We start from the raw sequence: 6,849 nt of genomic DNA, 5'->3' as shown, positions 1-6,849 counted from the left end.
GTTTTTTTGATTCGATTCGAGTTTCTCAATACGATTCCATTCGATTCGAGTATTTTCTAGTCGATTCCTGTATTTTCGATTCGATTCAATTTGATTCGACCATTTTCGATTCGATTCAAGTATTTTCGATTCGATTCGAGGATTTTCAATTCAATTCGATTAGATTCGAGTATTTTCGATTCGATTTGAGTATTTTGGAATGGGTTCGAGTATTTTCGATTCAATTTGAGGATTTTCGATTCCATTCGAGTATTTTCGATTTGATTCAAGTATTTTCGATTCTAGTATTTTCTATTGGATTTGAGTATTTTCAATTTGAATCAGTTTTTTTTATTCGATTCGTGTATTTTCGATTCAATTCGTGTGTTCTCAATTCTATTCTATTTGATACGGTTATTTTCTATTCAATTCGAGTATTTTGGATTTGATTCGGTTCTATTTGAGTATTTTCGATCATATCGTGTATTTTCGAATAGTTTCGATTATTTTCAATTCGATTCGATTCGATTTGAGTATTTTCGATTCAATTCTATTCGAGTATTTTCAATTCGATTCGATTCAACTAATTTCAATTTGATTTGAATTGATTCAATTATTTTCGACAGTTCGATTATTTTCATTTCGTTTCGAGTATTTTTGATTAGATTTAAGTATTATCTATTTGATTTGATTCGACTATTTTCAAATCGATTCGAGTATTTTCGATTTGATTCAAGTATATTCAATTCAATTCAAATCAATTCGAGTATTTTCGATTCGATTCGAGTATTTTCAATCCCATTCGAGTAATTTCGATTCGATTCGAGTATTTTCGCTTGGATTTGAGTATTTTCCATTAGAATCAATTTTTTTCGATTCTATTCGAGTTTTTTTTATTCGATTCTAGTATTTTCAATGCTATTCTATTGAAATAGAGTATTTTCTATTCGATTCGAGTATTTTTGATTTGATTTGAGTATTTTCTATTGGATTTGAGTATTTTTGATTCAAATGAATTTTTTTGATTCGATTCGAGTATTTTCGATTCGATTCACGTATTTTCAATTCGATTCTATTGAATTCGAATATTTTCTATTCGATTCGAGTATTTTCGATTCAATTCGAGTATTTTCAATTTGATTCGAGTATTTTCGATTCATTTCGAGTATTTTCATTCGATACGATTCGATTATTTTCTATTCCATTCGAGTCTTTTCGATTCGATTCGAATATTTTGGAATGGATTCGAGTATTTTCAATTCAATTCGAGGATTTTCAATGCCATTCGAGTATTTTTGATTCGATTCGAGTATTCTCGATTCGATACGAGGGTATTCATTTCCATTCTATTCGATTCGAGTATTTTCAATGCCATTTGAGTATTTTCCATTTGAATCGATTATTTTCGATTGGATTTCAGTATTTTCGATTCGAATCAATTTTTTTCGATTCGAGTAGTTTCGATTCGTTTCAAGTATTTTCGATTCGATTCTAGTATTTTCGATTGGATTTGAGTATTTTCGGTTAGAATCAATTTTTTCGATTCAATTCGCATATTTTCGTTTCAAGTATTTTCAATTCGATTCTATTGAAATCGGGTATTCTCTATTTGATTCGAGTATTTTCATTTCGATTGGAGTATTTTCGATTGGATTTGAGTATTTTTGATTCGAATCAATTTTTTTATTCGATTCGAGTATTTTCTTTTTTTTAATATTTTTTTTTAATTTTTTTTATTTTTTATTTATGATAGTCATACAGAGAGAAAGAGAGAGAGGCAGAGACACAGGCAGAGGGAGAAGCAGGCTCCATGCGCCAGGAGCCTGACGTGGGATTCGATCCCGGGTCTCCAGGATCGCGCCCTGGGCCAAAGACAGGCGCCAAACCGCTGCGCCACCCAGGGATCCCTGATTCGAGTATTTTCAATTCGATTCAAGTATTTTCAATTCGATTCTATTGAATTCGAGCATTTTCTATTCGATTTGAGTATTTTCGATTCAATTTGAGCATTTTCAATTCGATTCGATTTGATTTGAGTATTTACGAGTCGATTCGAGGATTTTCGATTCGATTCGTGAATTTTAAATTCGATTCGATTCGATTCGATTATTTTCTATTCCATTCGAGGAGTTTCGATTCATTTCGAGTGTTTTGGAATGGATTCGAGTATTTTCGATTCGATTTGAGGATTTTCTATTCCATTCAATTATTTTCGATTCGAATCGATTCTTTTCGATTCCATTCGAATGGAGTTCCTTCGATTTGATGAATGTATTTTCGATAAGATTCGATTAATTTTGATAGATTCCTTTTGATTTGATTATTTTCAATTCGATTCGAGTATTTTTGTTTGGATTCGTATATTTTCGATTCATTTGACTATTTTTGATTCGATTCGATTATTTTCTATCTTTTCGATCGATTCGATTCGATTCGAGTATTTCGATTCGATTTGAGTATTGTCGATTTGATTCAATTATTCTCGATTCGATTCGATTTTTTTCGATTTGATTCAAGTGTTTTAAATTCGATTCGAGTATTTTCAATTCAATTCGAGTATTTTCAATTTGATTCTATTTGATTATTTTCGATCGACTCGAGTATTTTCTATTTGATTTGAGTAATTTCGATTCAATTCGGTATTTTCAATTCAATTGGATTCGATTCGAGTATTTTCGATTTGAGTCGAGTATTTTCGATTCGATTCGAGCATTTTGGAATATATTCATGTATTTTCGATTCGATTTGAGGATTTTGGATTCCATTTAAGTATTTTTGATTCGATTCAAGTATTTTTGATTCGATTCGAGTATTTCCGATTCGATTTGAGTATTTTCCATTCGATTCGAGCATTTTGGAATATATTCGTGTATTTTTTATTCAATTTGAGGATGTTCGATTCCATTCGAGTATTTTCGATTCGATTCAAGTATTGGCGATTTGATTCGAGCATTTTCGATTTGATTCGAGTATTTTTGATTCAATTCGTGTATTTTCAATTCAATTTGAGTATTTTCGAATCGATTCGAGTATTTTCTATTCGATTTGAGTATTTTCAATTCGATTCGAGTGTTCTCAATTCGATTCGATTCGATTTGAGTATTTTGTATTCGATTCGAGTATTTTCGATTCAATTCGTTTTGATTCGACCATTTTCGATTCAAGTATTTTTCTATAATCTATATATATCAAATCGAATCGAAAATGGTCGAATTGAATGGAAAACACTCAAATCGAATCGAATAAAAATTAATCGAAATAAAAAGAATCGAAAATACTTAAATCAAATAGAATATACGCAAATGAATCGAAAATACTCGAATCGAATACAAAATGCTTGAATCAAATTGAAAATAATCGAATCAAATGTAATCGATCCAAAATAATCGAATCGAATAGAAAATATTCGATCTTATTGAAAATACTTTCGTCGAATCGAAAGTACACCAATCGAATCAAAAATACATGAATCAAATCGAAAATACATAAATAAAAAATACACGAATCTAATTGAAAATACTCAAAAGAAATAGAAAATAATCGAGTCGAATGGAATAGAATTGAAAATGATCGAATCAAATCGAAAATACTTTCATCGAATCGAAACTACTCCAATGGAACCGAAAATAATCGAATCCAATCGAAAATAATTGAATCGAATCCAAAATACTCGAATCCAACTGAAAATAAATCAAGTTGAAAATACTTGAATCGATTTGAACCGAAATGAAAATATTCGAATCAAATCGATGATATTCGAATCAAAACGAAAATACTCGAATCAAATCGAATCGAATTCAACATACTCAAATCGAATGGATAAAACTCGAATTGAATCGAAAATACTCGAATCGAATCGAATTGATTTGAAAATATTCGAATCGAATAGAAAATACTTAAATCGAATAGAAAATAATCTAATCGATTCAAATCAAATGAATATAATGGAATTGAATGAAATAAAAAATACTGTAATCAATCAAATTGAATCAAAATGAAAACAATCGAAAACTTGAATCGAATCGAAAATACTCGAATCGATTCGATATGAAAATACTCGAATCGATTTGAACTGCATCGAAAACACTCAAATCCAATCAAAAATACTCGAATCCAATCGAAAAAATCTCAAATCAAAACAAATCGAATTAAAAATACTCAAATCGAAACGAAAATGCTCGAATCGAAATGATAATACGCAAATCAGATCAAAAATGCATGAATCGAATCGCAAATACTCGAATCGAATAGAAAATATTCAAATCATATTGGAAATATTCGTATCAAATCGAAAAATGAATCGAACCGGAAATACTCAAATCAAATCGAAAATACTCGAATAGAATTGAAAAAAATCGAATCGAATGGATTTGAATCGAAAATAATCTAATCGAATCGAAAAAAATTGAATCGAATGAAAATACTCAAATCGAATTGAAAAAACATAAATCATATCGGAAATACTCAAATCGAATTGATAAAACAAAAATCATATGATTCGACAATACTCGAATTGAATCAAATTGAATTGAAAACACTCCAATCAAAAATACTCGAATCGAATCAAAAATACTCGAATCACATCGAATTGAATTCAAAATACTCGAATCGAATCAAATCAAATTGAAAATAATCGAATCGATTCAAATGAAAAATACTCGAATGGAATCAAATTGAAACTAATCAAAACGAATCGAAAATGGTCAAATCCAAAAGAAAATACATGAATTGAATTGAAAAAAATCGAATTGAATGGAATCGAATCAAAATTAATCGAATCTTATCGAAAATACATTCATCGAATCGAAAGTACTCCATTTGAATCGAAAATATTCGAATGGAATCGAAAATAATTGATTCGAATAGAAAATATACGAATCGAATAGAAAATAATTGAATCGAATCTAATCGAATTGAAAATACACGAATAGTATCGAAAATACTCGAATCAAATCGAAAATACTCGAATCGAATCAAAAAAACTCGATTCGAATCGAAAATACTCAAATCCAATCGAAAATACTCTAATCGAATCAAAAATACTCGAATGGAATCGAAAATCCTCAAATCAAATGGAACATCCTCGAATCCATTCCAAAATACTCGAATCGAATCGAAAATACTCGTATCGATCAAAAATACTTGAATTGAATCGAATCTAATTGAAGATACTTGAAACGAATCGAAAATACTCGAATTGAATTGAAAATAGACTAATCAGGGATCCCTGGGTGGCGCAGCAGTTTGGCGCCTGCCTTTGGCCCAGGGCACGAGCCTGGAGACCCGGGATCGAATCCCACATCGGGCTCCCGGTGCATGGAGCCTGCTTCTCCCTCTGCCTGTGTCTCTGTCTCTGTCTCTGTCTCTCTCTGTATGACTATCATAAATAAATAAAATTTAAAAAAATTAAGAAAATAGACTAATCGAATCAAATCGAATTGAAAATACTCGAATTGAATTGAAAATACTCGAATCGAATCCAAAATACTCGAAACGAATCGAAAATATTCGAATCAAATGGAATATAATCGAATCGAATGAAATCAAATTGAAAATAGTTGAATCAAATCGAATGGAAAATACTCGAATCTAATTGAATCTAAAATACTCAAATCAAAACAAATCGAATTAAAAATAATCGAAACTATTCGAAAATACTCGAATCCATCGAAAATACTCAAAAGGAATCAAATAGAATCGAAAATACTCGAATCGAAAACACTCAAATCGAATAGAAAATACTCGAATGGAAATGAAAATCTTCAAATCGAATCGAAAATACTCGAATACATTCCCATTTACTCGAATCGATTTGAAAATACTCGAATCGGATTGAATCGAATTAAAAATACTCGAAACGAATCGAAAATTACGAATTGAATAGAAAATACTCGAATCGAATTGAATCGAATTGAAAATACACGAGTCGAATCGAAAATACTCGAATCGAATCGAAAAACTCGATTCGAATCTAAAATATTCAAATCCAATTGAAAATACTAACATTGAATCGAAAATTCTCGAATGGAAACGTAAATCCTCAAATCGAATCGAAAATAATCAAATCCATTCCAAAATACTCGAATCGAATCGAAAATACTGGAATCAACTCGAAAATACTCGAATCGAATTGAATCGAATTGAAAATACTCGAATTGAATCGAAAATACTTGAATTGAATCGAAAATACTCGAATCTAATCGAATCGATTTGAAAATACACGATTCGAATTGAAAATACTCGATTCGAATAGAATTGAATAGAAAATACACAAATTGAATAGAAAATACTCGAATCGAATTGAAAATATTTGAATCGAATCGAAAATTCTCGAATAGAATCGAACCGAATGAAAGTACTCAAATACAATCGAAAATACTCGAATCGAATCGAAAATACTCAAATCAAATCGAAAATACTCGAAACGAATTGAAAATAATCGAATTGAAAATAATCGAATCAAATCAAATCAAATTGAAAGTAGTCGAATCGAAACGAATTGAAAAAACGCAAATCGAACTGAATCGAAAATACTCAAATCGAATTGAGTTGACTTGAAAATAATTGAAACTATTCGAAAATACTCGATACGATCAAAAATACTCAAATATAATCGAATCGAATTGAAAATCCTCGAATCGAATAGAAAATACTCGAATCGAATCGAATAGATTTGAGAACACTTGAATTGAAACGAAAATACACGAATCGAATAGAAAAAACTCAGTTCGAATCGAAAACACTCAAATCCAATAGAAAATCCTCATATCTAATCAAAAATAATTGAACCCATTCCAAAATACTCGAATCGAATGGAAAATACTAGAATCGATCGAAAATAGTCAAATGAATCGAAAATACTCGAATCCA

Source organism: Vulpes vulpes, chromosome 15, assembly GCF_048418805.1.
Source record: "Vulpes vulpes isolate BD-2025 chromosome 15, VulVul3, whole genome shotgun sequence".
NCBI classification, from domain to species: domain Eukaryota; kingdom Metazoa; phylum Chordata; class Mammalia; order Carnivora; family Canidae; genus Vulpes; species Vulpes vulpes.
The sequence above is the reverse complement of the archived record's forward strand: the minus strand, read 5'-3'. Positions refer to the sequence as shown.